Source organism: Dipodomys spectabilis, unplaced genomic scaffold, assembly GCF_019054845.1.
Source record: "Dipodomys spectabilis isolate Male_0828 unplaced genomic scaffold, ASM1905484v1 ptg000242l, whole genome shotgun sequence".
Taxonomy (NCBI): domain Eukaryota; kingdom Metazoa; phylum Chordata; class Mammalia; order Rodentia; family Heteromyidae; genus Dipodomys; species Dipodomys spectabilis.
This window is the reverse complement of record NW_024870919.1, coordinates 5,470,171-5,493,839: the sequence shown is the minus strand read 5'-3', so window position 1 is coordinate 5,493,839 and position 23,669 is coordinate 5,470,171. Positions and strand designations below refer to the sequence as shown.

The following is a 23,669-nucleotide window of genomic DNA, read 5'->3' as shown; positions in this document are numbered from 1 at the left end:
TTTAGCTTACATGAGAAATTTGATTAACTATCCCTTCATCACTATTGAATATTAGATTATTTCAATTTGTGCAAAGATTCTGTCATTTAAACCTTTGAGTGTATATTTTTTCATAAAAATGAAAAATTTTCTCACACTGCTGGTGCAGATTCAATAACTAAATAAATATCTAAATGTTAATTTGTTAAATTGAGCCTCTAGAATTCAAATAACAAGAAATTTATTTATTCTTACATATGTTATATCATTGCTGAATATGGGTATCTCAAGCTTGTAATCCTCACTACTCAGGAAGCTGGGGTTCAAAGTCAGCCTTGACAACAAAGAATTCATCTTATAAATATGTTACAAACAGTTACAAAAAAACATTTGAATACTTATTTTGGCGTCTATTTCACCTAACATCAACTTATCTGACATTTGCTGCTTGTCTCAGACATGTCCCTCCCCAACTGCTTTCATTGTGTTTGATGTGGTTATAATTTGTGGAGGGGAAGGGAAAAACAAATGGTTTAAATAAGGATAGAGGTGGACCCATTGCAACTATGAGGTGTAAAAGTCGTTATGTTGAAAAACAAACTTTACAACTTCGGCTGGGTGAGGGACGGAGGAGGGTAGATGGGAAGGTTGGGAAGGGGAAACAAAGGAGGAGGCAACAATGCTTGATAAGAAATGTATTCATTACTTTGCCCATGTAATTATAACCCCTCTGTACGGTATTTTCACAATAAAAATATAAAAATAAATTTAAAAAGCCAGACTTGGCAAGAGATTGTGAGTCGCATCTCAAATAATCACACACACATCACAACACACGCTCACACACACAAAGCCAGAAGTGGATTTGTGTCCTAGAGCAATGTCCTTGCTAGGAAAAAAAAAATCGAGGGATAGGTCTGGAGTTCAAATCACAAGAACAAAACACACACAATATTATGTATAAATGCTTATTTTACTTTGAAAAAATAACCAATATCATGGAAAGTAATATTTGATACTTATCCTGAAACTTTGTGAAGTTGTTTTATTACAATTTGTCTGAAGATATAACATAGGTTATTAAGATTAATATTAATATGGTATATTTATAATTACTCATAACACCTTGGAGTATAACAGTTGGTATTTTTTCTATAGCCATAAAAACTAGTCTGAGTAAAAGAAAGAAAGGAAGAAAGGAAGAAAAAGAAGGTAAGAAAAGGAAGGCAGAAAGAGAGAGAGGGGTAGGGATGGAGGGAAAGAAGGAAAAAGGACAGGAGAAAAGAAGGAAGGAAGGAAAAAAGGAAGGTATTAAGGAATGAAGGAACGAAGAAAGAAGGAAGGGAGGGAGGAAGGAAGGGACAAAAACAATTTAATTTATAAAATCTGCTATTTAGCCCAATATAAACTTGTAACTAACCCTTTAGTAAATGCAGGTTTCCAATTTTCATTTCTCTACATGTTCCCCATGCATGAATGAAACCAACAAATGAAGGTTCAGAAATAACCAGGTGACTCTGTTTGCATCTGTAGTAAATATTTATGCAAATCTTTTTCTCATTTTCCATCCATCATCAAATAATTATTTGCAAACAATTTATATTTAATTATAAATATTCTAAAAATTGAGGTAACCAAGGGATGTCAATATATTATATAATGTGAATACTAGTAATTATAATGCTATCAACTTTAGTATTTATGTCATATGAATTGTAACAATTTCATTATGTATTTTATCAGAGAAATTAGCATACTCTGATTTTGGTGTTTGTGGGAGTCCTAATAGCGGACAGTAATTAAAATGAAAGGAGATCTGTATTTGTTGGCACAAATGAATATTTTTGAAAGCAATTAACACATTGGAGATTGTTCAAATACATCAGAAGGGCCTTAGAAAGGCTGTACCACGTTAACATGCTTACCTATGATGTGATTCAAGAGCCACTAAAAAATCATACTTCATTTTGCCATTACTATAATTATTCCCATTTTAAGAAGAATCATTCACATTATGTACATGATATAATCTTGTCCTTAATTTATTATGTTCTATGATATAACATCCAAATGTACACCACACCGAGTTAAAGCAAAAGTAGCAACGTGTTTTGGACGATGTAACTCCTTCCAGATACACATGTTAAAATTCTGTTCTCCTTTCTGGTGACATTAGAATCAACCCTTCAGAGTTGACCCTGCAATAATGATCCTGACGAAAGAAGCCCAATATAATTACTCTGCCATGTGAAAGTCCAGCAAATAGATTATAATGAATCAGTAAGTAGACCCCCATAAGACAAAGAATTGCTTTGAATAACCAATTTTAAAATCAATGTTTAAGCTTCTAGAGTGCGGAAAATATACTCCTTTTAAGCCACTTACTTTGAAATATTTTAACAGCCCAATGGCTGACAAAAAGCAAAGTTTTGATTTAAATTTCACAAATTCTGATAAAAAAAAGATTCATAAGGTTTTATTATTTGAATTTTATTCTCCAAGTCTCCGGGTTAAAAATATTTTTAAATGGGAATTCAATTGAGGTTCAACTTTCTATTCAACTATCATAATTAATTTTTTGAATATTTTTATTATCTTTAGTTGTACAAAGGAGTTGCCATTCACTGAAACAGTGTATGGATACAGGGCATCTTGATCAATGTCACCCCTTTCAACACTCTCATCCACCCCTACTAATCAACCCCAATCCTTATGTATCTCATTATTATTTTATGGAATTTTTCGCCATATAACAAAGCAGTTTATGTGTACAATGCACCTGGAATTGTGTTACCACTTCAACATCTTCAACCCCATTTCACACTACCCATTGCTTTGTATATTTCAATTCTGGGAAGTATCCAATGGATTCTTGCCTGTATTCTATCCTTTTCCCCTTCAATTTCCTACCACTCTCACATTGCCCCCCACTATCCTCTCTTGCACTACACATTTACTGGTATTTATTTTGGTGGGCTTTGACTTATCCTTTTAAGAGAATTATAGTATTTTCACTCTCCACAGACTCTGACACTTCAGATAATTCATTTGTACCTCCTTGCCTACCATCCAGTGTGTTTACTTTTGCATTTATAGACACTCCTATCTACCACAAGTGAGGAAAGTCATGCAAACTAAGTTTCTCTAGGTCTGCTTTATTTCACTTAATGTTATTTCTAAGTGTTTCATTTTTCCTTTAGAATGGTACAATATTATTCTTTCCGATGGATGAACAGAATTCCATTATGTATGTATTTATATGTTTGTATATATATGTATCTATGTTTGTATACATACATTTATATACGTACGTATATACTTGTAAATTGGGACCAATAAAATTAGATATATGTATATATATACATATATATAATTATATATACATATATAATTCTTGATCTCTTTTTTCAATGAGAGGCATATGGGCTGATTCCATATGTTGGCTACAGAAAATAATGCAATAATGAACATGATTATGCTGATAGCTTCAGTGTGGGCATATTTCTGCTCTATTGGATAAATTACCATAAGTGGAATTGCTGGATCATAGGTAGGTAGCTCTCTATTCAGTTCTGTGAGCAATTTCCATAGTGTTTTCCAAAGTGATTGAACAAGATTACATTCAACAAACAGTGTAATAGAGTTTCCTTTAGTACACATCCCTATCAGTATCTGTGATTGTTCGTTTTTTCATAATAACATTTTAAGACGGGTGAGATGAATCTCAGGTTTGTTTGGATTTGTATTTCTTTTTTGGAGAGAGATGTGTCTATTTTTCATTCTTACTTCTTTTTCTAAAAAGTTATCTTTAAGTCTTTATCCCATATATTAATTGGGTTCTTGTTTATTTGAGGGTTTATTTTTGTTGGGTTTAACTTTTTGATCTCTAAATATGGGTGAGTTATGAAAACACTTGTCTAATGCTTAATTAGTAAAAATATTCTTCCATTCTGTTCTCTTTCTATATATCCTGCTAACTTTTTCCATTGCCATGTAGAAACTCTTCAGTATGATGCGATTCTATTGATCCAGAAAGAATGATATTACACCATTCATAAGGAAATGGAAAGACTTGGAACAAACTTATATTAATTGAAGAAAGACAGACTCAAAGAAATATAGGTTGCCTAATTTCCCTCATTTGTTGTAGTAGAACGTGCCTCTAATTCTACGAGTAAACACAGTTGGATGGTAAAAGAGAAATCATTATACTTGGACATGATAAATTTTATGGGATTGTAAACATTTATACAGTGAGATCAAAGGAGGATCACAAAGGATCAATAGCTGTATGAATATTATCAAATAAAATAATGTTCATTAAAATAATCTCCAAGAAATGATTATGAGAGTTTGTTTATTATTTTGCATTTTTCTTCAGTGTTCTGATGCCATTTTTTTAATTTCTGCACCTTTGGTCTTATATGTACGTTTGGATAGGGCAAGGGGGAATACAGAAATGGTGGGACAAAGGCTTAAATGCAGCAGTGCTACTCAATAGACACTACATTGCAAATGAAATATACAACTTATGCGAGAGGGAGGTTGAAAGGGAACATGAGTGAAGGGGTGACACTGTTCAAAAAGAAATGTGCTCATTATCTGACTTATGGAATTGTAACCCTTCTGTACATCATCTTTACAAATTAAAAATGGACCTCATAAACAGGCTGGAGGAGCTATACTAAATTAGATAAAATTGGCATTAAAATAAAAGTGGTATGAAAGTAAAAAGAGACAAAGAAGGACATTAAATATTGACAAAGAAAAGTCTCCATCAGAGGGATGTAACAATTTTAAATATCAATGTCCTGAATCCTAGAGCTCACAAATTCATTAAAGAAATATTGCTTACACTAAAAACATGCATACATCCAAATAAATTGTTGGTTGCTTGAACAAATCATTCTTAACTCTGGACAGGCCATCCATGTAAAAACTTTGCAAAAATCTTTAGAACTAAATAACTGTTTTGACAAGTTATACCTAACAGATATCTACAGAGTATTTCACCTACTAGTGTCATAATATATATTCCACTCAGCAGCCCATGGAATGTACTTCAAAGTAGATCATATCTTAGGTCACAAGGAAAATCTTTCAATATTGAAAAATAAAAATGAAATTACTCTTCGTATCCTGTCAGACCATGATGGGACCAAATTAGATCTCGACATCAAATGGCATCACATAAGATTCTGAAACTCATAGAGACTGAATAACACATTGCTAAATCATCAGTGAGTCATGGAAGTGATAAGCAGGGAAGTTCCAACGTTTATGGAATTCAGTGGAAGTGAACACACAAAATACTACCTCCTCTGGGAAACAGCAGCAGCACAGACAATAATCAGAGGAATATTTATAGCTTTGAGTATGTACATCAACAAATTAGACCAATTTTTTAAATTTTTTATTGTAAAGGTAGTATACAGAAGACTAAAGTTACAGGAGTAAGGTAATGAGTACACTTCCTATTGAGCATTGTTACCCCCTCCATTGTTTTCCCCCTACCATCCCTTCCCTCCCGACCTTCCCCGAGGTTCTTTTTTTTAAATTGTGATTAAGTGATTACATAATTTCCCAAATTTCACAGTATTGTGAAATAATGATTCTCATTTAAATTCACAAGTTCATTCTAACTTTCCTGGAGCAAATTGTCTATTACCGTCTATAACATATAACGGTGTACACATATACAACATACATTTCATCAGCAGCATGGGGATATTTAGTAGTGGTTTGACCAGATGAGTGGGAGTTCTTTGTTTCTTAAGTCCTGTTAATTTTGTCGTAACACCTAACATTTTGGATTTAGCATCCACTTATCAGTGAGATCCATGTACCGTTTCTCTTTGCTCTTGGCTTACCTCGCTCAACATGATTCCTTCTAGCTCCATCCATTTCCCTGCAAATGCCATTATTTTGTCATTTCTAATGGCTGCATAATATTCCATTGTGTATAGATACCACAATTTTTTTATCCATTCATATGTGGTGGGGCATCTGGATTGTTTCCATATCCTAGCTATTGTGAACAGTGCTGCAATAACATGGAGGTGCACGTGTCTTTGTATATTGGTTCCTTTTGTTCAGGGTAGATGCCTAGAAGTGGTATGACTGGGTCGTAAGGGAGGTCAATCTTTAGCTTTCTAAGGACCCTCCAGATTGCTTTCCAAAGTGGTTGTATAAGTGTACATTCCCACCAGCAGTGTAATACGGTTCCTCTTTCTTCACATCCCCTCGAGCATTTTTCATTGGCTGATTTGTGGATGTGAGACATTCTGACTGGGATAAGGTGGTATCTCAGGGTTGTCTTTATTTGCATTTCCTTCACCACCAGGAATGATGAACATTTCCTCATGTGTTTCTTTGCCATTTTTAATTCTTCATCTGAGAAGTCCCTCTTTAGTTCCCTTGCCCATTTAGTAATTGGTTTGTTAGGTTTGGGAGGGATTAGTTTCTTGATTTCGCTGTATATACAGGATGTTAACACCTTGTCTGATATATTGCTGGTAAATATTTTTTCCCAATTAGTTGGTTGTCTTTCTAGCTTGGTTGCGATAGATTTAGCTGTGCAGACGTTTTTTATTTTAAGGTAGTCCCATTTGTCGAGTCTCTCTCCAATTTGTTGTGACCCTGGGCCTCTGTTCAGGAAGTTCTTTCCTGTGCCTTTTAGTTCAAGTTTCTCTCCTACTCTGGCCTGCAGTAGTTTCAGAGATTCAGGTTTAATGTTAAGGTCTTTAATCCATTTTGAGTTGATGTTGGTGCATGATGATAGACTTGGGTCCACTTTTAGTTTTCTGCATGTGGCTGCCCAATTTTCCCAGCACCAGTGGTTGAAGAGGCTGTGTTTCTTCCATTGTATGTCTTTGGCTCCTTTGTCGAATATCAGCTGGCTGTAGGCCTGTGGATTTATTTCTGGATCTTCTATTCTGTTCCATTGGTCTTCGGGTCTGCTTTGTGCCAGTGCCATGCTGTCTTTGTTATTATAGCTCTGTAGTAGAGTTTGAAGTTCGGCATGGATACCCCTCCCATGTTGTCTTTATTCCCTAGAATTGTTTTGGCAATTCTAGGTGTTTTGTTGTTCCATATGACTTTTTGGACTGTTTTCTGTATTTCAGTGATGTACGTCATTGGGATTTTAATAGGAATTGAATTGAATTTGTATATTAATTTTGGAAGTATTACCATCTTTACTATGTTAAGTCGGCCTATCCAAAAGAATGGGAGGTCTTTCCATTTCCTAGTGTCTTCTGCAATTTCTTTCTTTAACTTTTTATATTTTTCATTAAATAGTTCTTTTACATCATTGGTTAGGTTAATTCCTAAATATTTTATTTTTTGGGAGGTTATTGTGAATGGGGTTGCTCCCTTTATTTCCCTCTCTTCTTGTACATTGTCAGTGTACAGGAAGGCAACTGATTTTTCTGGGTTTATTTTGTATCCTGCTACTTTGCCGAAGTGATTTATGATTTCTAAGAGTTTGGGGATGGAGTTTTTGGGATTGTGAAGGTGTAGTATCATGTTGTCTGCAAAAAAGGATAGTTTAACTTCTTCTTTCCCTATGCGGATCCCTTTAATGTCTTTTTCTTGCCTTATTTCCCTTGCTAAGGGTTCCAGGACTATATTGAAGAGGAGTGGAGATAGTGGGCATCCTTGCCTTGTTCCTGAATTTCCCTTTGGCTTAATTTGAGTGATTTTTCCATATCTGTCATTTTTTGGTCCAGCTGGTGTACTCTGTCTTCTGTATCTGACACTCTACCTTCCATTTCGTTCACACTGTTGACCATGGCTTCTATTGAGGTTTGCATGGAGGAAATGGATTCCTTTATGGATTCGATGTTGGTTCTCAAAGTACTGATCTCACCTCTTAATGAGGTATGTATTACCTCTAATTTGGCATTTATCTCACTTCTTACTGAGGTTTGTGCAGCTTCTATTTTTGCATGCATCTCCTGTTTGATATCCTGTATCTCTTTTGATTTAAGAACAATCTTAAATAAGCACTAATGATGCACCACTAAGTCTTTGACAAATCAGGAAAAACAAAACCCAAAACCAGTAGACAGAAATAATACAAATTAGATTAAAGGAATAAATGAATCAGTCTCAAAAAAATACAATCATAATTGACTTTTATCTACTAGTAGCTCAAAAATTCGCCCAATGAATGTCAATGCAGCTATTTTCAGAGATAGACTCAACCAGCTCAAACCAGTGAACAAAACAAACTTTTAGGATTCTAAGAAACAACATTTTGTTTGCCTTTTTAACAGAAATTTACTCTGTTGTTCTTATTAAGGTGATTTATAGATAGATTACAATTACAAGGGTCAGGTAATGAGAACATTTCCTTTTGTGAAATGTCTTCAGTTCCCTCACTTGTTCCCAGTCCCACCCTCCTGTCCCCACCCATGTGTTAAATAGTTCACTTTCATCAATGTTCAATGACCTCCAATGCTGCTATTTTTCACTCTTTTTCCTAAAGCTCTGTGCCCACCCCTCACCTTCCTGAAGACATACAATGAATATACCAGGCATAAGGTAAAAAAGACAGAATTTTCACAAACTATAAAAAACAACAAACACAAAACAAAAAAGAAGTTTTCTGTTTCCGTATCTCATAGTTCGTTTGAGTATGTATATCTTGTTATATAAATCTAATTGTTTCTTATCATGAAGTCAATTCAGGGATTAAGATGTGATAACATAATTTTGCTTTCTATTTAATGATGCTTTTTATTTTAATATTAAATTTGTAAGTAACACAATTCAAGTCCTAGTGAAATTTGAAAGTTCAGATTTAAATGTTCCAAATGTCTAATAATTCCTTTTTGGCAACCAAAATGAAAAGCAGGCATGTATTATCTTCCAGAATGTCATTATTTCATGTGTAAAAAAATAAAATAAATGTAATGTTAATTCAGTGGAAATAAGGAATCACATACTTATGCAATGCATCAGTACCATAGATTATGACATTTATTAACAAAATTAATAAAAACTTGTTTTAAGTAGATTACTTAAGACATGAAGCAAGTGATAATTTTCTTTTCTAAGTGAAGTTAGATAGAAATCACAGTCCAAAGATTCCAGAATTCTGTGTGCTTTATTCATGTCAATTTACATATATGCTGGGCTCATCTCAACGTTATTTGAAGATAATTGAAAACAGGATTAGAATAAAAAAATCTCGCAAATGGTTAGCTCTATTTTGCGATTAAATAGGTCTGTTTTATATCTCTTTATTTTATTTGAAAAATCTGGAAAATTTAAGTAACATAAAAAATAATGAGAAATAAACACCCTTAGCTCCTTAAAAGACAATCATTAAAAAAAGAAATCAACATGGAAAAAACTGAAACTCATTTTGCACGTGGTCTTTGTATATTTTGGTGCTTTGTTATTGTGGATTATGTGACTATCCCATGAATCTGGGCTCAAATCACAAGGGCTACAGGAAGAAAATTTCAAAATCTAGAGCAGCTAATACACCTATGCAATTTTTTGTAGGTTTCACTAAATTTGCAGCTGGAAATCAACTGTACAAAGGAAATAATTCTACTGCTTTGCAGGCAAGAATGTTATGAATAGCATACTGTTATCTTCTTAGATGAAATAAGAAGACCACACTTTAAAAGCTGACTAAATGATCAGCCCTTTGAATAACAGTGCCATTTTTAATGCACTCTAGATAATTCAAATCCTTCATCCCTCCACAAGCATTAATGACATTCACAAATCATTGCCGAGGGGAATTTCCAGTTCTATTTGATATTTCAAATGGATTAGGAGTAACATAAACAATAATGCCAATTGTTGAGAATATTTAATTTAGAATAAGCAAACAAATCAGATTCAACTCCATAGCATAACCTTTAGGAAAAATGAATTAAAGTATATGGCATGTCCTTTGTAATTTAATTATAGACATTAGGGCAAAATGACAGAAACATTCTACAAGAAGGAAACAGAAGTCTTTGATAAGATATAGTAAAGATTACAAGTAATTTTACCTACAATTTCCATTATATGATCCCCTATTTTTTTCTGTTAATCAGAGACAAAAATATTTTAATTATGATATGAAAAATGCATCACCATGAATAAAAGAAATCAGGGAGTAGATGGCTCAAGTGCTGGTTGGTTCTGTTAAATATTCTCATTATTTTGAATGATCTGGTGTTTTTGTCTGTGTGGAATTATGAATGTATTTTGTGTCTGGGCAGGAAAATTTGATTATTAGATCACTGCTGACACCCAATGTCAGGAATCTAACCGGAGTCAAAGTGGTAAATATATATATGTGCATGTGTGATTGTGTGTGTGCCTGCAAGTCTGTATTTAGAAGGAAGTATCTTATTTCCCTCAGGGTATATACATAATTCTATTAGTTATACTTCATTAATGACAGCAGATAAACGTAATTAACATTTTGAGACATATGTTTATGTTCCTATGTTTGCATGAACAAACTAAAAATTTATATTCTGGGTATGAGTTTTGTGGAAGGTCAGCTGAAAGTATAAATATTTTGAGAAAAATGTCAATGGCAATCATTTCAGTGTAGATCAATTTTAGACCACACTTGGAAGGATAGGTAATCATATATGAAAATGCAACATTTATTGATTTTCAAAAGCTACACTATTTGAGAAATATTTAGGAAAACAAGTTAAATTATGGAAACATAAAAGTAATGTGATTATTTATTGCATACAGTTTTATATTTTAGTTTCGTCAAGTAAAAATGCCATTTATTTCTACTGTATAGGAAGGAAAACCCTAAATATTACAGTTTGTGCCATATTTCACATTGAGGAGCTTTGCCTATATCAATAAGTTTATTTCTTTTGTTTCTGCTTCCCTATTCATAATTCTGCTTCTCATAGTATTATTCGAAGGACTTTTTCTTTCTGCCAGTTTGGGGTTTGAACATACATCAGGCTCTCAGTTTTTTGTTTTTTGTTTTGCTAACAGTAGTCAGTCTACTATTTGAACCATGGCCCAGCCCAGAAATTTTTGTAGTTAATTGGAGATAGAACCTCATGAACTTTTCTACCAGCCTGAAAACCATTATTCCCCAAATCTTGTACTTCTTAATCACTAGGATTATAGAGATGAGTCTTGGATCTGAAGAGTCAAAGACTTTTCGTGTCTTATAGCTTCCACATGTTTGCTAGTAATTGCAATAATAAACTACCACAGATTGGGTAGCATTAACATTGTAAATACATTGTCTCAGAGTTGGTGGAATTAGAACACTAAGATTAGAGTTAGCTTCTGATTCCTCTTTCCTTGGCATATTCAAGGCATTCTGCTTCTCTTGGAGTACACTTCAACTTAAATGCTACCTTTGAGATTCTGTTTCCATATGCAGTCACTTTGTAAGACAATGGGTGTTTTATCTTTAGTCTGATTTCAGTGGGACATAACATATTACTTAATACATAGAAGAAAATCTCTAATATGAAATTATTTGTTTGGGGCATGGAAGTTATGGTTATACTTTTAAAAAATAGCAAGAGAGGTAAAGGTTTCATTAGAGCTTGTAAGACAAGTATGAAGTCTTGACCTTAGACATGCCACATTTAAATTCCCAGTACTACTGGAGGATTGAACTCAAAACCTATACTTGTGAAATGGCATCTCTACTACTACCATACCTACAAATTATAATTTTATTGCTTATTTTGAGGTAGTACCACTATATGCCTGGGCCTGCTTGGACTAAGGTCCTCCTAACACAAGCATAAAACATTTTGCCTGGAACTGGAATCCTCTAAGCTCTTTTTTCCAAGTAGATAATAGTATAGATTTGAGCCACTTTATCCAATAAAATTATACAATTTCAAAATATCTTGATATTGCCTATATTTGTGCTTAACATATATAGCTAACCTTAATTTTTTTCCCTCTTTTGTTTAGTACTCTGAGTTGAAAACATTGGCTTTCTTGATATACATGGCTTTGTTTTTGATGGTATCCCACCACAATCAAAAAAGTCTCACAAAAGTTTATGTCAAGAATCATAGAAAAAGAAAGCTTCAGGTTGCAAAAACACTGATCTTTAAGTTATAATTGCAGTATTATTAATAGTGTTAGTCAATGATTGCTTAAGTATCATGAGGAAGGCAGAAATGTGAAAGATGTCAGGTCTCTGTAGAAATTTTGTAGTTGTCACTTCATGTTATCTTCCTACATTAAAGCTTGTTTTATTAAAACACTCTAGGTGTATATTGGTTGGATTGATTGGTAATCATCTCTGGAAATTAAGCTGATTTTAAAAGGCTAATGGTGCTAATGGTGTGGTAAATAAAGGAATGATCAGAATGAGCACAGATATTGTCACAGATTGAGTGGACCAGATTAACTGCTGAACAGCAAAAAAAAAAGCAAAGTTTCAAGTTTGAGGATCCACATTGGAACATATACAGATAGATAGATAGATAGATAGATATAAATATACATATATATACATACATGAAAAATTAAATCTCCAGTAGAATATAAAGAAACTTGGTGTGACAGGTATTAAACTATATCAAACTCGTTGCAAGAAAGGTAGAGTAAAATATAGATAGTTTAGCATAGATTTTGCATATATTTTGTAAAGGATGAAAATTCTTCCTTCATTATATACTATACAAATATCCTTATTATGTTTTAAGTTTTTTTGTGAAAATACCATACAGAGGCGTTACAATTACAGGGACAATGTAATGAGTACATTTCTTATAAAGCATTGTTACCTCCTCCTTTCTAACCCTTTATCATCCCTTTCCATCTCCCCTTCCCGACCCTCTCTCCCATCTTGAGCCAAAGTTGTAAATTTCATTTTTCTACATAACATTTTGTACATCTCATCGTTGTACTGGGTCCACCTGTATCCCTATTTAAACAACTTAGTTTTTTCCTTCCCCTCCACAAATTATAACAACATCAAATACAGTGAAAAGTAGGTTAAGTTTTTTTTGTTTTTATATTGTAGTAGGAGCATCTATACAATGCTGAAAATTTGAATTACACAAAATATGCAACATGGGTAGGCACTGGTGGCTCAAAGGTTGAATGCTGAATAGATCTATCATATTTCTTAGATTTGTCTTGGATGGTTGTATGTTCTTTTTCTATGAAATCTATGCTGTCTTCTATCCTCAGGATTCAATATTCTGCGTGGTCTATTCTACTATCCAGATTTTCTACTTTTTTTTTCTTTTACTTGTAGTTGGTAGGCTTTTATGGCTTCAAATTCTTTGTTGGATCTTTATTTTAGATCTTGTATGAAATTCTTTACTTCCTTAATTTGATGTTCAGTGTTTATTCTCAAATCACTTAGTTGATTGGTTATGGTTTCCTTGGACTTCCAGTCCTTCTGTTGGGATCCATTCAGCATTCCCTTTGTGGACTCCCTGACTTCTTTCAGCTCTCTGTTTACGGATTCCATGAATGCTTCTAGTGATCTTTGTGTATTTTCATCCCGCTTTCTCAATTCTTGTATTACTCTTTGATTAACTTCCTCACGTTCATGCAATTCCTGTAGTTCTCTTTGACTGATCACAGCTTGCTCACACAATTCCTTTATTTCTCTTTGAGTGTTCTCAAGTTGCACATGCAATTCCTTTATCTATCTTTGAGTAGCTTCCTCACGCCTTGAGCTTCCTGTTTTGATCTTTCGTTTGCCTCATCTCTCTCCCTCTCATGCTCGCACAGAGTCCTTTGCAGGTTTTCAATCTTTTTACCATGTTTACCATTAGTGTTTATAGAGCTTTGGGGGAGCTCTCCTCTGTATTATTCATTATCTGTTCTCTCCACTGATTATCATGAGTTGGAGTTGAGATACCGGGACATGCCATTTTTCTTGTGTTTTTTCCAGCTTATTCTGCCCATTTGGGATGAAAGTAACACCAGTTTGTGCTAGAAAACTACCTTAAGGCAAGCATCAACACAGTCTATATTTGCATAGTCAAAAGCCTGAGATAAAATCTAGTTCAACAGATATATTTTTCAACATCAAACAACTATGTATTAATAGTCTATGAACCACAAAGAAGAATTTGGCAAACCAGAAGTTATTAGTTTTAGCGAGAGATGTGGGTATAAATAAGAATAGAAGGATGTGGAAAGGTAGAGGGAGAGCTAACTTACTCCTAATGTCAAAGCAGGAAATAGGTTGGATAGAATGATAGTAGAGACTGGGGAAAAAAGAAAGAGAAAAAAAGACAAGAAAAAATTGTAAAACAAAAATTAAAAATTAAAAAATGAAACACTTAAATTATGCAAATTAAAAACGTAATATTCAGAAAAGGACTGGAATAGGATAAGAGAACGGAAGGGATAGAAAGGAGACGTGAAAAATTAAAAAAATTAAAATGCTTAAAATTTTATATAGGTATATAAATGTAGTAGAGCTATTAAGGAATTTAAGTCTAAGAGGTTTTGAATTCAGTAATAAATTTCTGGATTAAGTGTGTATACAATGGGGGATAAGGTCTAATAATCGACTACAGGTATATCTGATAATGAGCAGAAAAGCGATTAAATCATGCAAAGAAGAAGGAAAGAGAAGAAAAAGTGAAAAGAATGAGACAGAAAAGAAAAAAGGATTAAAAGATCAGTAGAGCTAAACAAAAATGGAAAAAAAAGCACACACACAAACATATACCCCTAAAATAAAAATTACAAGAGGAAGAAAAAAAGTTAATAGAAAACAATTTTTTAAAGTTAAAAATTAAAAATGTTAAAAAAATTTTAATAAAAGGTAACAAAAAAGAGTTATTTGCTTTTGGGGGTGAGATGGGAAGGTCCTGCATCTCCCTTGTGTCCATAACCAGTCTCTTGTTGGAGTCTCTGGTCTGCTTGTGGTGTTTGATTTTCCTGTAGCTTGGTTGTTTTCTTAAGTCAGTTTGTTTGAGGAGGCAGAAAAATGCTTTGATTTACCCAGGATTTTGTCATCCTCTTCCCAGGTTAGTTCAATGGGAGGGAGATCTGCTTTGAGTATCACAAAACAGGGTGATGGCTGTTTCTTCTAGTTTAGAGATGCTGTAATGGGGCTAGGTTCTTGGTAGAGTTGAGGCCTTTCAGCAAACAGTAGCTTTTCCCTGAGGGGCTAGCTTCTGAAGCAGTCACAGAGCCCAGCCAGGAGCCATTCTCAGGGTTTATTTTTACTGAATTTCAATTGATTGTCTAGGCTGCTGTAGGGAGAGGCAGCCCCTGGCTCTGTTTACCCAGTGAAGAAAGCCATCCTGGGGCTGGCGCAGGCAAGGCCTGGGTGAATTTTCCCTGCATAGAGCTGAGCCTGGCAAGTCAGGTTAGGTTCCTGTGACGACCTGCTAAATTACTTTTTGTTTTCATCCAAAGACTGAGTTGGAGCTAGCTGCTCAGTGAGGCCTTTGCCAGTATCAGAGATGGAGATCTCCGGTAGTGGGCAGGGAGGGCTGGCCTTCCCTTCTCTGCTCCCTGAGAAGGAGTGAGGAAATCATGCTTCTACTCACACAGGAGTCTGGTTCCTGGGTGATCTCTGGTCTGCGATCTGAAGGATGAAGATGTCTGCTCCTTGTCAGTTCTTGCTGGTGTTGAGTAGAATCCTCTCACCTGCTGCATCTGGCGCCTTTGTCATAGACTCTCTGTGTTGCAGGTATGGCGCCTACAGCCGCAACCGCCCCCACCACAGCTGCAACCACAGCTGTTGGCAAGTGCTCAGATTTGTCTCCTTGCCCGGTTTTTTTCCCTCTCTGGCCTAACTCTCTGTACTGTGCTGGCACACTTGGTGTGATTCTCCAGCTTAGGACTTTTCACTGGAGCACTAAAGCTGTTTTCTATGTGAGAGCTTGTTTAGCTTCCAGCTTCTCCTTCGATATCTTCCCTGAAGCATAAATTTAAATTTTAAATGATAAATTATTTTAAAATCGTTTCACTCGGGCACAGGTATGGATAGATAAGTGATGTGGGCAGAATCAGAATTATTCAGAAGGTTGTAAATGGATGCTTACCTAGTTTTCTCTCGGCTGGATCATAAAATACAGACTGTCCTAATTGGAAAAAGTTAGCCTTCCGAGGTTTTCTGCATATAAACACTCCATCAACATTTTATTAGAGGATTATTCAAGATTAGCTATATGTTGATTGATAATGACTGATCATGACAGAAAGTTGAGAGAAAACCATCTACACTTCAGTGAGGTTCTGATTTGTGCTTCACAAACTGTTATGAAAGCTCTACATGAGAATTCTAGCAGCTGCATTTTAAAAAGTCCTTGGGTTGTTACACTTTCTGATATTGTCTCAATTCAAGTACTTCTCCTTGGAGTTCCATACTATTCAATGATGCTGGATTAGCTCCTTGTTACAATTTGCAAACTGGTCTTTTTGATGAAATTTGTGCTTTTCGAAATTGCTCTCCAATTCCATCCTCAAACTGCATACAAAATTTATCTGAAAAAATTTGTATCTGTTGATTGTGCATACATATACTTTTAGTTTTCATTACAAATATAGAATGTATTAAAAATTCTCACAGCAATTATACTGCACTAGCTGGTGGGCAGATTCTAATGTAAATAATATACTGTGTTCATGTAGAGAATTAGAGTATCCAAAGTAATAAGCCTGTGGTCCTAAAACCAATACCTTACTTATATTGAGTGACAAATACAACTTCATATAAGTACAGAAGTTTCCTTGTATGTTTTAATATATATTTTTATTATAAATACTGTACAGAGGGGTTACAGTTACATAAGTAGGGTAATGAGTACATTTCTTATTGAGCATTGTTACCCTCCCCTTTGTTTTTCCCCTACCATCCCTTCCCTTTACACCTCCCCACCTCCCCCATTCACCCATCCTCTGGTAATGTGTCTTGTATATTTCATTGTTACAATGGGTCAACCAGTAACCTTTCCATATATCATAAATGAAGAAATGCTGGCTTGATTTATGCTGATTCTACTTGTGTAGACACCTCTAAAATCACTGGCCTAATCCAAGAGCACATAAATGAAATGCCATCATTTTTTTTTGTCAGTTGATATAATTGTGTTCTACACATTTATTGACAGGTTACAAATTATTCTCAAACTTTAAAAATTAAAAATACTTTCTTTTTTTCTTATTTTCTTGGCCAGGAAATCAGCAAGACCTCAGTCAGCATTTCTCACATAGGAATTTTCACATGGGTCAGTTAAATATATATGTAGAGTCCAATTTTTTGAGGACTCACTCATCTGCCTACAAATTCATGCTGGTTGTTGGAAAAAGAGCTCAAGTAAGGATGCCATTTAAAACCTTATAACTTTACTCTTTACCAGGGTATTCTCCTGCTAAATTGGTGGTTGAAAGTGTCTACAAGAGTAAGCAATCCTTGAGGAGCAGGGAGACACCATATGACATACTTACTGAGGTTTCCAAGTGACTTGCTATCACTTGTACTGCATCTTGTAAGTCAAATCTCTCTAAAACTACCAGTTTTAAGAGATAAGAGGAGTGGTAAATGAACTCTTAGAGACAAATACATCTTCAACATATATTGTTTCTAGTATTCAGTTTAAGGCATATTCAACAACTGGTGAAACTTGTGTTGGCTGTAATTATGTGTCTTTCTCCATGTGTGCATGTATACGTGTGTATATGCATGTGTGTGAATAGTAACATACATGCGTACATTATGGCTTATATCATCATTTATTCCTTGCTATCAAATAAAGTAAGGAATCCCTAAAGTTTTAACAGAAACTGTATAGTTAAAGTCTTAACTCTTCACTCTGCTTCTTTACACAAAGACTTTGCAACTTCTCATTAATAAAGTTTCCATAAACTCTGAAATGTACATACTTAGTACTTAATGTCTGTTACCATAAATCTTAAATACTTTATAGAAAAGTTTTATACCTGCCAAACGGTCCTATTTTGGGCACATATAAGCAAAATCCCAAAATTAAGCATACTTAAAACCTTAAAATTTTTAACAAAATTAAACACTTGCTGCAATGTTCATTTTGACAGGTGCCTTGTATAGAATAATTGAATTCCTCCTCCTACACATCTCTTGAACTACAAATATTTGGAATTATTTTGTTTTTGGCATGTCTATCTTGATTTTATTCCTAAATGTTTGCTTATGTAAGAAATATATGATTCTAAAATTTCACAACAATTCTTTTGAACTTAATTTTGTTGAATTGTCTAGTTTAATAAAATCAATAAAAATTATACTTTATATAAAAAAATGTTCTGTACTCAATTTAGTATCACATACACTAACATTGGAATAATACAGAGAAGATTAGCATGCCCCCTGCGCAAGTATGTCATGAAAATTTGTGTAGCATTCCATATTTTTACAACAACAGATGCTGAAAGGTGTGTGGTCACAAGGGAATCGTACTGCATTCTTGGTAGGAGTGTAAACTTGTTCAAATACTTTGGAAAGCAGTATGGAGGTTCCTCAAAAGACTCTACATAAAACTCCCGTATGACACAGTAATCCCACTTTTGGGGATTTACCCAAATGATCATAAACAAGACCATACTAAAACTACCAGCAAATCTATGTTGATTGCAACATTATTTATGATAGCTAAGATATGAATCCAAACCAAATGCCCCCATTAGATGAATGGATCAAGAAAATACGGTATATTTACACAATGGAATTCTATGCCTCCATCAGAAAGAATGACATCTCCCAATTTGTTAGGAAATGGAAAGACTTGGAAAAAAATTTATTGACTGAAGTATGCCAAGTCTAAAGAAACATAGGTCCCATGATTTCCCTTATTTTCAATAACAAATGTATGTCTGGGATAAGCAGAAAAGTTCAAAAGATATGTGCATATAACCAGATAAAATGATGTTAAAGAAATTGAACCCCAAAATAGGGACACAAGTGGTTTTTTGTTTCTTGCTCTTGTTTCTCAGGTACTTATAATGTGTGATGTCAATTTTTTGTTTTTTTGTATGTTTCTCCCCACGATATAACCCCTGTTTTCTCTGTATTTGAAGTTGGTGCACTTACATCTTTTATGTATGCTTCTCTAATTTGGGGAGGGGAAGGGAAAAAATGCTCAAATAGGGATACAGGTTGACCCATTGTAACAATGAGATGCACAAGACACTATGTTGAAAAATGAAGTTTACAATTTAGGCGGAGGAAGGAAGGGGGAGGGGAGTGTACTTGTGGAGGTGGGGGGGAAGGGATGGTATGGGAAATATAAAGGAGGAGGTAACAATGCTTGTTAGGAAATGTACTAGTTTCCTTGTTCTTGTAAATGTGACCCCTGTGCACAGTATTATTTCAATAAAAAAACATACAAAAATGTTCTGAGATGGAAGAGTTTATTTCCTGTATTTTACCCATATAATATCGTTAACAAAGAAATTAATGCAGAACACTGATATGACGGTAATTTGAATAAATGTGTGTGTGTGTGAGTAAGGCAGTGTTCAAGGAAACACGTGCGTGCATGTGAACACACGCCATGCATGTATATTGGCGTGCTCAGAGTTTAAAATCAGGGCTTCAAGGTCTTGCTAGGCCTTTCCTATCTAGATTGGTGAGCTACTATATGAGCTACATCTCAATTCCTGGCTCTTTGCTAGTTCATTAAACATTTTGAAAAATAATTTCATGAAGTTTTTTTTTTGGCCCTGATTGGCTCCCAAGTGTTATCCACAGAAATCAGACTCCAGAGCAAATATTCAGAGTAGATAGGATTATAGGTGTGACCAGCCAGCACAAGGCTTTTAGAACAATTTTAAAAAATAAAAGAAAATTTACTTCATGGGGGCCTGTTTTATCATCTCCTAATTTGAAAACCTTTTGAAGTGAGTATATGTCAGTTTGGGGATTGTTAAAAGATAGTAAGTGATGATATTTAAAAGTTTTAGTACTTTTTAAAAATGAAACTGGAACTGTGTGACAGAAGAAATTTGGCTGTCTTCGGACCTCAATTTGTAAGCTCAGCTCTGTGTTTGATAACCCAATGTCACCAACACATTCTGTGTTGAAGACAAAATGTGATAGAAAACAATCACCAAGGGCAATATTTGCTATGCTATTATTTCTTGGACAAAATGAATATTGAATTGAGAGTGTAAGAGAATGGAGAGATTTTACCCACCTTTTTGGTATTGCTGAAAGACTTTTGGAAACTTTGACTCATTTCCTTCCTCACTGTGTGTGTCTTTGGGCCATGCACTTAGTGTCTTTAGCTACAATTTTTCCCAACACTACAATGGTAATAACATTAACATTATAGCGAATGTTATCTTAAGAATTAAGAGAGTAAGACTTGTGAAACACTTAACATAAACCTATGAATGAGCTTTGAGTTTAGCCAGCATTCTTTTTTAAATACCAAATAGAATATGATAAGTAATACAAAAACCATTCCATGTAGTGTGAGCAACCAGAAGTAATATCTATTGACCATGCTCTGCTTCCAAGGAAGCCAGGTGGATAACTTCTCATGCTGTAAAACAAACTGGTTATCTTATGTCGTGATAGTGTAAAAGTATCAGGGACAGAACGATGAAGAAATGTTGTAGACAGAGGTGAAATCCATATGAAAATGTGCAAATCTGATAGAACATAAAAGTATCTGAGCAGTATATTGTGTTTTACATCATTTAAGTTACATCGCAAAGATAAGGAAGACCTGGAAGAATAAATTGTCTTTTTGATATTCTATCATAGGTCCTTAGAAGCATCAACACTTTCCTCATTCTTGTAGAGGCATCATCAGATGAGGGGAAATATATTTTTTGTTTGCTTCCTTCCATTTATTCTTCAGTTTGAAATCTGAACTACATGAAACTGAAAGAAACCAAGTGAAATTAGTCATGCAGCCTTTGGAAAGAACAAAGTAAAATAAATAAATTATATATAGTCTTGTAAAAGGTCTAACTAAATTGAGTTATATAGTCTCAAGCCTCAACAGAAAATGATTTAAGCAATATCATGTTATTAAAAAAATTTTGAATGTTAGGAGCTGCTTAATTTTTTCCTTTCTACTACCTTGAATTAATTATTGATTTGCTATAGAGAGATTAAAGATGAGATTAACAAGAAACTTGATTAAAAATGGACAAAAATTCTGAATAGACATGTTTTCCAAAAAGCCCTGAAAATCTCCTGTGGATTTACAAATTTGTATTTAATAAAACGTCTATGTGGGCTGAATGCTTTGTGAGCAGAAGTCATTAGAGAAATGCAATTCAAAATTACTATAATACTACTTTGTAACTATTATAACTCTTATCAAAAATATCCAAGGACCCAGGTGTGGTGGGAAAGGCTGGTAATTCCAAGTGATTGGAGGTTGGAGTAAAAGGATTTGAGTCTAAGGCCAGTCTTGGGTACTGCACACAGTAAAAACCTACCCTTTAAAAAAACTCAAAAGGTAATAATGTTGGCTGGCGACACTGTGGAGAAAAGGAAATTTTCTATACTCTTAGTCAAAATACAGGTTAGTGTTCTCATTGTAGAAAGTAGTATGCAGTTTTCTAAAGAAATCCTGGGCTGGGAAGGTGGCTCAGTGGTAGAGCGCTTGCCTTGCATGCTTGAGGCCCTGGGTTCGATTCCTCAGCACCACATAAGCAAAAAGGAAAAAGCTGGAAGTGGCGCTGTGGCTCAAGTGGTAGAGCGCTAGCCTTGGGCTGAAGAGCTGAGGGACAGCGCCCAGGCCCAGAGTTCAGGCCCCACTACCTGACACCCCCCCCCAAAAAAAAAAAAAAAAAGAAATCCTAAGTTGAAATATCATCTGACCCACCAATCATGTGAATATTTCTCTCTGGGTTACTCATAAATATATCTGTAGTTCATTGTTATTCACATTATTCACAACAACAGCCAAGATATAAATCGAAGTCCAGTGTTCAGCTACAAACTAATAAAGCAACTCTGGTACATGCACAAATATCATTTTCTGTTGAAACCAAAGTAAATGTGATTAACCTCCAAATAAGAAATCCAGATATATGATTTAATTTAGCCAATACTATTTATTGAGTATAAGGACCTTCTACTCTCTACATTCTTCACACTAAGATCACTAAATACGATGAGTCTGAAATAATTAGTCTCTTTTTGACCTATGTTAATATTCTTTACAATGTGAGTGAAATGTTTAAAAAGTGTCATTTGTTTTAGCTTAATTTCTCTGAAGAGGCCATAAATGATATTATCAAAGCTTAAAAATGATTTTATTTAAAATTTAGAATTCAGGAAATGGTTTAGATCATTCTGGTTACTGTAGCCCTCACTACAACCTCATGAGAAAATTTATATTGATGAAGCAAAAATCTGAGGTTAGACATTTATGAATAAAAAATCATGTCATTCTGAATGTGTAGAGCTACATAACAAACATAGAAAATTTAGCTTTTAAATACCTGAATATGCTAGTACATTTAATTGCAGGGTAAGTACTTATTCTGAAAGGAGATAAAATTGCACTTATTTTGAAATGTAAACCTAAGCATTTATTTCAATAAAAGACAATGTTTAAAATATCACTCATTCAAGAAACAAGATGTATAGTTAGTTGCTTTTCATGCCAATTATGTTCTCTAAACTTACTACAAATACTAGATTAGTAAACTTAATTCATTGCTTTGTAGGGAAATAGCAATTCCGTTTCTTAAAACTCATGACAAAAACTTTTTCTCAAACAATTGCTAAGTAAGTGTTTTATATTTTTTGTCAAGGAATTTTATTCGATAAATTTTTATTCATTAAGTTAACTAATTGGCAAACAATATAAATTATGCATGGACAAATTTATCTAACACGAGTTTGTTGTTGTTTTTTTTTCAGAAGACAGATCATGGCTCTCTTAAAGAACACTAGAAGGCAGTGTGTTCTTTATTAATTTTAATTATTGTGTTAATAGATATTAATTGTCAGAAGTGCCAATTCCATAATATATTTAACGTATTTGATTATACTCCCTTTATATCCTTCTCATTACTCCTTCCTCCAAAGGTATTCTGTTTTTCACATAAAATTACTTTATATATGCGCATATAAACTAATTTGGAAGATTTAAGTTAAACTGCAAGTTAATTCAAGATATACATTGAATTAATAGGATGAATAAAGACACAAATATTTTTTGTTAACTTTTGAATTGAGCTATCATTATTATTATGGTTATGGTTAGGATCCCAAACAGAATTAGAATTAGGATTAGAGAAATAGAAAATTTAGGTTCATCACAGGATGACCCATTGCAACAATGATACTCACATGACACTACGTTGAAAATAAAGTTTACACCAGGGGAGGGTGGGGTAAGGGAAGTGGGGAGGGATGGAATATGGGAGAACAAGAAAGAAGTGGGTAACAATGCTCAACAAGAAACATACTCCTTACCTTACACATGTAACTAATCCCTCTTTAAAGCATCTTTTCAACAAAATAAAATTTTTAAAAAATAATGAACAATAAAACCTGACAAGAAATAGAAAAACACTTAAAATTTATGTTCAAAATGCAAGTAAAATTTAGACCTCCACGCTGAGCAAGAGTTGGGATAAATATGAAAAAGTGGCTTGTTATTAACATGATGATTCGGTTATATGTATGCTTAGGATTAGGCAAGGTGTGCCAGTTAGAGCGGATTAGGATGAGAAAAACTTGTAAGACATTGTGTAAAACTGCCACATATTTTAAGAGGAATGAATGG

At 34.2% G+C, this 23,669-nt stretch overlaps 1 non-coding gene across 1 annotated transcript; it reads left to right on the top strand.

Annotated features, from left to right (window-relative positions):
- Nucleotides 1–18,215: 18,215 nt before the first annotated feature.
- Nucleotides 18,216–18,322, top strand: LOC122124721. Its single transcript, XR_006150628.1, has one exon. It is a non-coding gene; the product is annotated as a U6 spliceosomal RNA (small nuclear RNA).
- Nucleotides 18,323–23,669: the final 5,347 nt, after the last annotated feature.